The sequence below is a fragment of the Mizuhopecten yessoensis genome, unplaced genomic scaffold (assembly GCF_002113885.1).
Source record: "Mizuhopecten yessoensis strain PY_sf001 unplaced genomic scaffold, ASM211388v2 scaffold8213, whole genome shotgun sequence".
NCBI classification, from domain to species: domain Eukaryota; kingdom Metazoa; phylum Mollusca; class Bivalvia; order Pectinida; family Pectinidae; genus Mizuhopecten; species Mizuhopecten yessoensis.
Window position 1 is genome coordinate 1,449,028 of NW_018407435.1, and position 11,464 is coordinate 1,460,491.

An 11,464-nucleotide genomic window follows, 5' to 3' on the forward strand; every position below is an offset into this window, starting at 1 on the left:
TCGAAAGCACCTTACGTGGCCGTCAGAGGAGTGTAAGTTGTGTGTAGGTTGGTCGTATAGGGTTTAACGTCCTATCATTAGCTAAGGTCATTTAACGACGTAGTGGTAGGGTGGTGCAGTGGATAGCGCACCTGCCTTTCACCAAGGCGACCGGGGTTCGATTCCCCGATCGGACGTGAAAAGGTATTGGGTCACCTGCCCGACTACGTGGGTTTTCTCCGGGTACTCCGGTTCCCATAATAAAAAAAAACCCGCGCGCTAACATCCGGGCCAACAAGAGTGAATAATGTAAGTTGAAATTACTTGTTTCATAATTGTTGTAAAATAAAGAAAGTTTATTTTAAGGCTGTGCCTCCACTTGTTGTGTATGCGTACATGTGTGTATGTAGCTGGAGACAGGGTAAGTTGGTGCATTTACCTCCTTGTGATAGCGTGGATCTGATGCCGACTTTATAAATGGGCTTTTTCCTACGGATAACTATGCCGAAGGCACCCATCACAACATTCCGCCCGGTCGCATTATACTGACAACGGGTGACCAAGTTGTTGCTTTTACCCTAACGTCAGTGTACCCAAATCGATACCGTACCCAAATCGATACCCAAATCGATACCGTACCCAAATTGATACCACATTTAAAAAAGTGGTCAAAAATCCTCGTTTGTAAAATCTGCGATATTTCACTTTCAGGAAGTCCCAATGTCAATATTTACTGTTGATTCAATATTGTTTTCCTGTATGCAGCAGCTTTTTTTTCTGCGAGAAGAATTTGAAATGTGCCAAGTCTCTCCCAGAAGCATGCACCCCGAGCCATACGGTCGTGCGACAGCTATTATTCTCATCCCTTTTAGTATTTTAAGACCTTATCAAATCACCTTTTGTCATATTTTATGTTAAAAAAACTAAACTAATCAACAAAAATGAGAAAATGTGATTGCATCTTCTTTTACTTCAATTTTGTGCGTGTACCAGCGACCTGACTCCTGTTGGTCATCGCCATCTTGTTTACATCGGACTGCACATGTCGGTCAAAAAATCCGGATTTGTTGTCTTAGAGATGGGAGACCCATTTTCCCGTATGCGATTAAATGCTGAACGTTCAGCAGGGAATAACTACAATTTTTCAGAAATTTTGTATGCCCTATGGCAAGCCAAGTTGTCATTTATGCATGGAGCAATGTTGATCCAGTACATAACCAAATTATATAAGATATCTTATTTAATTATATAAGATATCTTATATACTTTATGAGATATCTTATATACTTTATAAGATATCTTATATACTTTATAAGATATCTTATATAATAAATGAGATATCTTATATATTTTATAAGATATCTTATATACCTTTCTTTATAAGATATCTCATAAAAGATATAAGATATCTTATATATTATATAAGATATCTCATAAAAGATATAAGATATCTTATAAAGAAAATTAAATGAGATATCTTATATCTTTTAGAAGATATCTTATATAATATATAAGATATCTTATAAACAAAATTAAATGAGATATCTTATATAATTCGGTTATAAGATATCTTATAAAGAACGAGATTTGAATTTGAGATAATAAACCCTCCTCCACAGCGCTCGGTAAAGCATTAAATCGAAAGCCTTAGTTTCGTACGTATCTCTTAACCGGAAATGAAGTATGTGAAAGTGAAAGTAGGAGTTTAATGCCACCAAATAGGTCTGGTTATAGCGGTATTAACATTATTTTAAAAGGTTAAGCTTTATAAAGTAGATGGGGGGTAAGTGGTGGAGAAATGGATGTTCCTATGTATTTCATAACTGAAGGAAAACGATCCTACTGCATGTATTACTTACAATTTATTCATTAAAATGTTTTATCTTGATTTTCTTCACGGATTTCCTCTAAATGTTTTTAAAGAAATTTGATAAAATTGTAATATTACCCGTACAAATTCACAGACAGGTAATTGACATTAAACATATTAGGAACATTTATTAATTGTTTCGGCTGCTTATCACAGACCGCATTAAAGCCATTTTGGTCTCTGTGGAGTATAACATATAGATAGACATGGGGACATTTTTTTTTATTTACTGTTTCAGACTGGTCATACACCTGTATTTATTATCACAGACAGGCTATGTATCTTTAATTATATTGTTTCAGATAAAATTGTTTTAACTATCACAGACATTAAAGAACATACTTATGTATTTGTAATTCTATGTTCTATCAATATACTGTAATGTAAGGAACATTAATTCATTGTTTCAAACTGGTTATAAACTTGTATTTACTTATACTATTACAGACAAGAAGTAATATTTCATTATTTGATACATATGTATACAGATAAGTGATATTTCATCATCAGGTGCATGTTCTTTAAAGTCTTTGAGATATTGATCACTTATAAGATATATTTTGTAGAGATACAATTGTATTTTGTGACCTAAAAGGCATTTCACACAAGCCAGATACATGGTAACACTTACAGCATGTCTGTAGTAGTAATTACATGTGTAATACCTGTCTGTGATAGTATATACATGTGTAATACCTGTCTGTGATAATATATGCATGTGTAATAACTGTCTATAGTAGTAATTACATGTGTATTACCTGTCTGTGATAGTATATACATGTGTAATACCTGTCTGTGATAGTAAATGCATGTGTATGATCTGTCTGTGGTAGTAAATACATGTGCAATACCTGTCTGTGATAGTATATTCATGTGTAATACATGTATGTAGTAGTACATGTTTAATACCTGTCTGTAGTAGTATTTATGTGTAATACCTATCTGTGATAGTATATGCATGTGTAGTACCTGTCTGTAGTTGTAATTACATGTGTAATACCTATCTGTGATAATATATACATGTGTAATACCTGTCTGTAGTAGTAACTACATGTGTAATACCTATCTGTGATAATATATACATGTGTAATACCTGTCAGTAGTAGTAACTACATGTGTTATACCTGGATGTAGTAATATATATATATATAATATATTGCTGAGCATCAAAACTTGGATACACTTTTGTTAGAAAGACTTGTCCTAACTCAGTGCCTCTTGTTTATTATAAAACACAACAAAGATATCTTTATAAAGAAATATTGAGAAGGTTATATAATGATTTGTATACAGATTATACAAACTAGTAAACAGGGTAAATAAGAAGTGGTTTACAGAGTATATAAAGAATGGTATATAGAGAGTGGTATACAGGGTACATAAAAAGTCCTTATTTATTTAGTAAGGGTATCCTCTATAATACAGCCTCATTGCATAAGGTACCTGTATTTATCATCTCTATTATATATAGTGTATTGACTCATTTTCCAGAAGATACAATGTACATGATACAAAGTATATACATGGTATATTTCCGGTAAAGAGGAAAATAAGACATTTCATCTTCAAAAACCTGTAATTGTAGCATATCTCAGGTCTGAAAAAAACAGAGGCAAATCAGTCACTGGGCCAGAGCATTTGGGTGCCAATAGAGGAAGTTTGGGTGTAAAGATAATTAAGATCCCCCACCATGTAACCATCTGAATACATCCATGCTTACATGATTGGCGCCAGGGTCCTGCCCTGCCACAAGGGGCTTATAGTCCCCAAATTTTACATGAAATCAGTAAAGATCCCATCCAAATGCTGCTGGGCATGCAGAGGAAAAACACTCATGATACCAAGATAGTCCCTAATGGAGCCCACCCCATCCCTGAGGACTTACTCCTTCAGTCATAACATGGAAATTGTTGAGATCCCCAAGCTGATATTTCCTGTATGGTAAGAGGTAATCAACAACTTTTAATGAAAAATATTATTCCAGGTGAGCTATTAATAATGTGCCTGTGCTTCTTGTTCTTGAGAGGCCACAATAAGGGAACATAAATGGGAAACTCCAGCACAAGCAAACATGTTATATTTCCTGTGCATGCAATCAATATGAACCAATATCAGACAACTATTATAAAGATGAGGTACCTTACCTACAGAGAATATGGACCTTACATATACCTCATGTATATGTGCATGCATACAAGATGTACTTGATGTATAGGTGTAATCTGATGTATAGAAGGTATATATATACCTGATGCATGGAAGGTGTATATATATACCTGACCTATAGGAGGTGTATACCTGATGTATAGAAGGTATATATACCTGATGCATGGAAGGTGTATACCTGACCTATAGGAGGTGTATACATGATGTATAGAAGGTATATATACCTGATGCATGGAAGGTGTATACCTGACCTATAGGAGGTGTATACATGATGTATAGAAGGTATATACCTGATGTTTAGAAGGTGTATATCTGATGTATATGAGGTGTATATCTTAAGGTTTTTTTTTTCAATTGTCGCCCTTTTACTCTTGGGGAGGGGATACATTTACATGATGTGATCATGTGGACGCTAAGGGCCTGAGGGGCGGAGCCAAAAGGGGCCAAAATAGCTCAAACAATAATTGTCTACTTCCAGATCCAGATATGTTAAAAAACCTTCTCATGGATGGAAATATCCTGATGTGCTTAATCAAAATGTGAATTTCACAACCCCTTGGGTACTAATTCCTCCCTGGTGAGGGGCAAAATTCCCTGCTATACATATATATATATGTAATTTTTATTTTTGACATATCACAACAACAAATAACAATTGCATTACAACTCAGGTGACCTGTTAGGCCCATGGGGCTCTTGTTTTAAAGTACTGTATTAGTTGGATGTGTTGATATTGGCTTCCACTAATAATCCCACTACTTACCTATAATTAGATGTGGGTTACAGGGACATGTCACATGCTTATTAAGTGTGCTGCAAAATATATATATATACTGTGATGCCCATTCATTATATATAATATCTTCCATTGTATATATAAACGAGTACCTGGTAGTATTTGACATGTCCCTATAGACTTAAGGTTATGGAATTATGCACTATAGAAATATTCAAATTTCAAATATTTCATATCAATATGGATTGAGTGTCGGTGCTATATATTTAAAAAAAAAACTGTTCAAAACAGTTGATTCTCAAACAGAATTTGTTCTGTATCAAAAAAAAAAATGTTTTTGGGCTGAAATATCTATCCTAGATGTTATTATTAAAAAGAGTTATACAATACTTATCCACAAGTTTTTGAGTCTTGAACCCAAATGTTAAGCACATGTATCAGTAAACTGAATATTTCTCTTGGAATCTGCTTCAAACTTTGGGGGAAAAGTCCTATTTGTACCATATGCTCCCCTGAGTGATAAAATTAATTTGGAAAAGGAACTGAAATACAAGACATTCTTCATTTTTGAAATTATATCTAAGTTCCCTAAGTTTATGATCTAGTGCCAGTCACTTTTCATAAATAAAGATGATGAGATTAATTTAATATAATAAAATAACCTTGCTATAGTGATATGTACACATATATAGTATAAATATATTTTATTATGAATTTTTTCTTGGACTTAAAATTAACCTAGAGAGGTCAAGTTAGATCAAATGTAAAAATAAGCAGTTAATGTCCTGGGTATAATAAATTGTATTTCATTATAAATATTCTTCGTGTATTTTAGATTTGCTTATATCTGGTAGATTGCAAGATTCTATACCACCAGGTCTAAATTAACATATAGGACAGTCTTTGAAAAATGGGACAAAATCTAAACAAGCTACTTGGGGTGGGCGACTCACTGAGGGTAGGTTAACTAATTTGATTGGTTTGGAAGAACACTGAACAGATGTACATGTCCTTTACCTGTTAACTCACAAAATACATGAACACAAACTTTAAACCATGAATTTATAACACAGGAAAATCAGCAGAAATCAATAAATTTTGCTTACAACAAAGAAGACAAGTGATGTGAATGATAAATGTTGAATCAACTAACTCAGCTTAGCTTTCTGACATCAACTATAAGACAAGACCTCATTAATAATATAAACCAAACCCCTCCCCCCTCCCCAAATCAAACCAAACTAGAATTCTTCAACGAGGCTGTGTACGAAAAATAACATAAATCAAGATGAATTTTAAAATCTCACTTTATATTTGAGTATGTGGTGACTGATTATGACAATATTTCTGCGCTCTTACCGAGTTTGGCATCATTACACCTTCACAATATAAATCCTCAGCAAACTACTTTCATTTGTCTCATTCTGGTTGAAAATGACGTACAACAGATTAATAAATGACAGTGATTCTCACTAATAAGAACTATATCTAAACCTTTGGATTTTAGGCCAACGAAACTAAATTGTCATTTGAATAAATAAACATGTAGCAACTTCACAGACATTTTCTAAGTTCTCAATGGCTCTTTAGAACACTCGAGTTTCTTTCGGAAAAGTTTATAACTCTGGATTATTCCAGCCATTTTAGAATATATTAATGTGTGATTCCTAACACTAATATTTTAAAATGTATGCGTAAATATAATAATTAATATTTGAATATATCAACTAAAATTCTATATTGGTGTTAGTTATACTTCCTGTTGAAAAATAAGCTAGTTTTACACAGCTCCCGTTTATCGGACTCGTGATCTAAGTACAACGGGAGCAGTCATTTTCAAACATTTCTTCTTTGTCGGTCTCGCGAGAGTCTCGTTCTTTATAAGATATCTCATAAACTTTTCTTTATAAGATATCTTATATCTTTTATGAGATATCTTATATAATATATAAGATATCTTATAAAGAAAATTAATTGAGATATCTTATAAAAGATATAAGATATCTTATATAGTATATAAGATATCTTATAAAAGATATAAGATATCTTATATATTATATAAGATATCTTATAAAAGATATAAGATATCTTATAAAGAAAAGTTTATGAGATATCTTATATCTTTTATAAGATATCTTATATAATATATGAGATATCTTATATAATTTGGTTAAGTACTGGATCAACATTGCTCCATAAATAAATGACAACTTGGCTTGCCATAATGCCCCGTCCTTAGGACAGAACCCATTGTCTTCCTCACCTGGGCGAACGTTCAACATCAAAGCCAAAAGCGAGGTGTTGCCAAGCAAGGCGCTCGGAAAAGTAGTTAAAAATAGAAAGAAATATGAAAATCCCAAATATTGCAATGAGTGCAGCAGATTTATTTTGGTCTTTTAGCAAATCCCCATTCTGCAGGGGTTTCTACATAGGTCGCCACTTACGATACACATGTAGTGGGTAACAACAATAAGTGCATTCTATTCCCAATCCCCGACCTGCAGCGTTGAATATGATATACAGGCAAGTCACATACCTACAAAAATCATCAATGCCTACAGGAAAGCAGTAGGGATGACAACTCTGGAACTCATTAAAAAAGAAACACTCACTTGCAAAAAAGGGGAAATAACCCTAGTAAGAAACCTGAAACTCCAAAAGAATATAAAAGGGTAAGGAACCAAATAAAAGAGGGCCACACGGAAGCTAAGAACTTTGAAAGGGAACACTCCATAAAAGCTAAAGAAAACCCGAATGCGATTTCGAGCTGTATAAAACCAAAATCAAAAACGGAGGTATGTGTTTGAGATCTTCATAATGATCAAATAATCAAAACATCCCCCAAAACAAGCAACGGTAATGAAAAGGCGAATATTTTTAATAAATCCTTTGAAAGTATAAAAGAAGAAGAAGGTGATATCCCAACAATGGAAGAAAACGATTTATACTTGATATAACTTACTTGGAAATAACTAAATCGCAGGTTACCATGAGTTAAAGAAAGACAAATCTCAAGGAGCTGAGAAATCGTTGATGATTGGATGAAAGCTCAGATAACTGCCATATACGAAAAGGGAGACAAATAAGAGGCAAGTAACTGAAGGCAGGTGAGTCCAACATTAGTCTTTTTTTAAAACAATGGAGACACCTGTAAGGGACCATATTGTTAATTGCATTTGTATGAGAATGAACAACAGGTTAACACCAAGACAATTTGGTTTCCTCTCTGGGAGATTACAACACTATAGACGTTGGAAATGGTTGGTAAATGGACAAAAGCGCTGCATGTGGGTTTATCGACGGACTGTATATATTTAGATTATAAAAAGGCATTTGACAAAAAAATGCTGTTAATCATACAAATTCTGAACTAGAATTATGTCAGTGTGACATTAAAGATGCTCACCACTTAAAAAAATGCTTCAGTAACACACTGACCATCAATATCTACAATAATAACTCAGATATGTGTTCTGTATTCTGCTAATTGAAAATCAGGTCAAGTGATGATGTTGCCTTTGGTATGATGCCTTAATAACATTTCTCCCTCTTCTCTTTCTTCACCCTCTTTAAGTGTGATGCTTTGTTGCTATTTTCATTAATTAGCATTCTCCAATGATGTGACATGAGCATTTACGTGCAGAAAGGCAATCGGTGAATGGGTAATAAAGAATAGGTGCATTGTGTGCTTGTGAAATGAAGGATAATTAATTGATGCATGGAGAAAAGAGACAGTGTACTCCTTTACTTTATTTATTTTTTATTCATAATAATAATTATTATTAATATTTGTAGTGACTTTATTTACTGTCATTGAATATACAAAATCTCACAAAATGTTCTTGGAATATATTTGAACTATATTTCTCAATGCGACTTTACCAACGTAATAGTTATTTCCCTTACACCGGATTGGATACTATTTTGACACGGCGCGAATTCTTGTCAAACAGCAGCGGCAGTTGTGTCATGTTCTTAAATTGTTACATTTTCATCAATAAATACACCAGAAATATCATGCTGTGTTACAGAATTGTTTGATAAGCATACGCAGTTCACATATCGTCTCGTCTCATTACCGTTATCAACCAAAGCACGATATGTCATATTACGTTCCCGTTTGAAACATCAAAATAGAGGTTAAACTTTATCACTCATACGGTTTATAGGTATATATATTTACTTCTTCTTTCTACAGATAGCGTCAATGCTTGACAGTCTTCACATGTGCTTTCTCAAATCATGTGTTTCACACGTGACGCGTAACACTCCTCATCAGACCTCAATCCGAGTTGCTAAAACGCTCAAACTTAGTGCACGAATTTCACCACCACAACACTCGTAGAATGCACCGTAGATTAACATTTTGTTTTCAGCAACTATTTAAAGTATGGATTGTTATTTGGAGAAGAGTATCAGAAGACTTTATGTAACCCACAGGTGAGTGTCAAGAGATTCTACTTTCTATTTACAATAACGACATTATATAGCGGAAGCATGCAAAACTGAAATATGCGCACGCACCCCGAACGGAAGTGGGTCCGTCATTTCGTTCTCTTGACAGAATTAATAAAAAATCATATGTTACTTTGAATCAACAGATTATTGCAAAACAGAACACTAGAGTGGTACAGTGTAGCTAACGGGGAGCAGTCTGACCGGAATCAAGTATCTTCAGGAATTCAACAAGGATCAGTTCTTGGACCAATACTGTTTATAATCTTTGAAAACGATCTTCTGGGCATGGTAAACTCGTCTAACTATGTTCCTGATTGCAGATGACATCAAATTAAAGACATCGCAATATTTAAAATCGCCGAGCAAGAAGAGGATATGTCAATGGCTATTACAATTACACCCACACAAACACATGCATATTGGTAAACTACAAAGGAACAATACCCATCATACCCCATCAATAAAGTAAGCTTGGCACACACAGAGTAGGAGAAATATCTTCGCAATACAATGATTCTAACCACTTATTTGAAGATTTGATTTTGACGTTTTTACGTCCGCTATTACGCCCTTTAGTTTTGTATTCTTCATAATCAACGTTATTTGGATAACTTGCTTTTGTTCAACAGCCCGAGCGGTATTTGTAATACAAATTAAAAAAAAAATCTTCTCCATTGCTTTGTTGCGATATCGTTCATTTCAAATAGTGATAACTCGCTAACATTTAAGATTTTTACACCATTTCTTGATCATTTCATTCATATTGTTACCAACTATACCAAAAACACGTTTGTAAAAACCTGTGAAATTCTACAGATGCAGACAAACGAAATATGCTTGAAAAGGTTAAAGAGATATCATACACAGCTAAAGAGGTCGAGTGATTATAAGAAGAGCATTTCGTGGTTAGAATCAGGACCTGTTTGTTTAGTGGAATACATTGGTGACGGAAGAGGTTTCACAATACGAGAATGTAAATGTGACGGAGCAAGAGAACATCGATGCAGTGAGCCATTAAGACTCCGACATCTCGATCGGTGTATCAAGATGTGGTTTTAGAAGATTCTGGAGATGTCCCGCATAACCTGAAACAGGTGTAGAATTAAAAACTCGGGATCGACAGGACCCTCAACCTTTCAGCGTGCTATGTAACTATATTAGTATATAGGAACACAAACACAACCAATCATGTTAGGACCCCATATTTTTACACTGGAACGGCTCCTTACTGTCATATTTCAGATTTGTCGCTCATATAAGGTCGCTGCTTGACACTGATGTTAACGAAACGGAGATTAGTGGAGACTCTCTTGTAATAAGGTCAGATGAGGAAAAATCTATACTGAAAGCAGTTCGCCATAAGTTCCCAACGTCAACACGCGTCCTGTGTTCTAGACACATTGAAAAAACCCTGCGAAGACGCCTTATTAAAAATATTGGCGCCAACAGCACACAGCAAAGCGAAATTCAACAGAAGATATTTTGAAGCGCTGGTATTCTTCATTGAGCGCAACCAGTGGGGAAGCATACATGTATGATGATTGTATGCTAAAGCATACACTGAAATTTGCAAGATTTTTTTTCTTAAACATATGTTTTTATTGATTTCTTTTTTAATGATTTATATGGACAGTCCGTATCAATCATAAAAAGGAATGAAATAAAAACAATATTCTTGAAAATTTTAGTCTGATGAAATAGTGTTGTTATGCTATGTCAATACAAATGGACAAATCTCAAGGTTTATATAAATCAAAACTACTGCGTGAAGTACAAGGTTGATTAATATTCATATAAATAATCGGATTTTTATTACTTGTTAATAATATGACTAAAATGAGTTCCCAGAACGCGGGAGGTTGCTTCTAGGGCCTGGTAGTATTTGTTTCCCAGCTATAGTCCCTCCCATACCCTCCCCTCCTGCAGCGCTACGCGCCTCGGACGCTCGACCCTCTGTAAGCATAGACTCCTAAAAATGATTTGCTACGTCACGGTCCCTGGTTCACGGACCCTTCTCCCTTTCCCCTTCTTGTCGGAAGGGATATCATCCCTCTTTCGCGCACACATTGGCATGCTGCCTACAGCAGGCCAGTATGAAGTTGGAAACCATTTTTCCAAAAAAAAGCTACATCAGCTGCTTCACTTTTCCCAGTAAAATATACTGTTACAAGTTTCCGCGTAAAGAAACTGTTGATCGCGCGCTATTAATACTTCTTTCTATGACGTCACAATAGGCGATATCGTCACGCGAGATT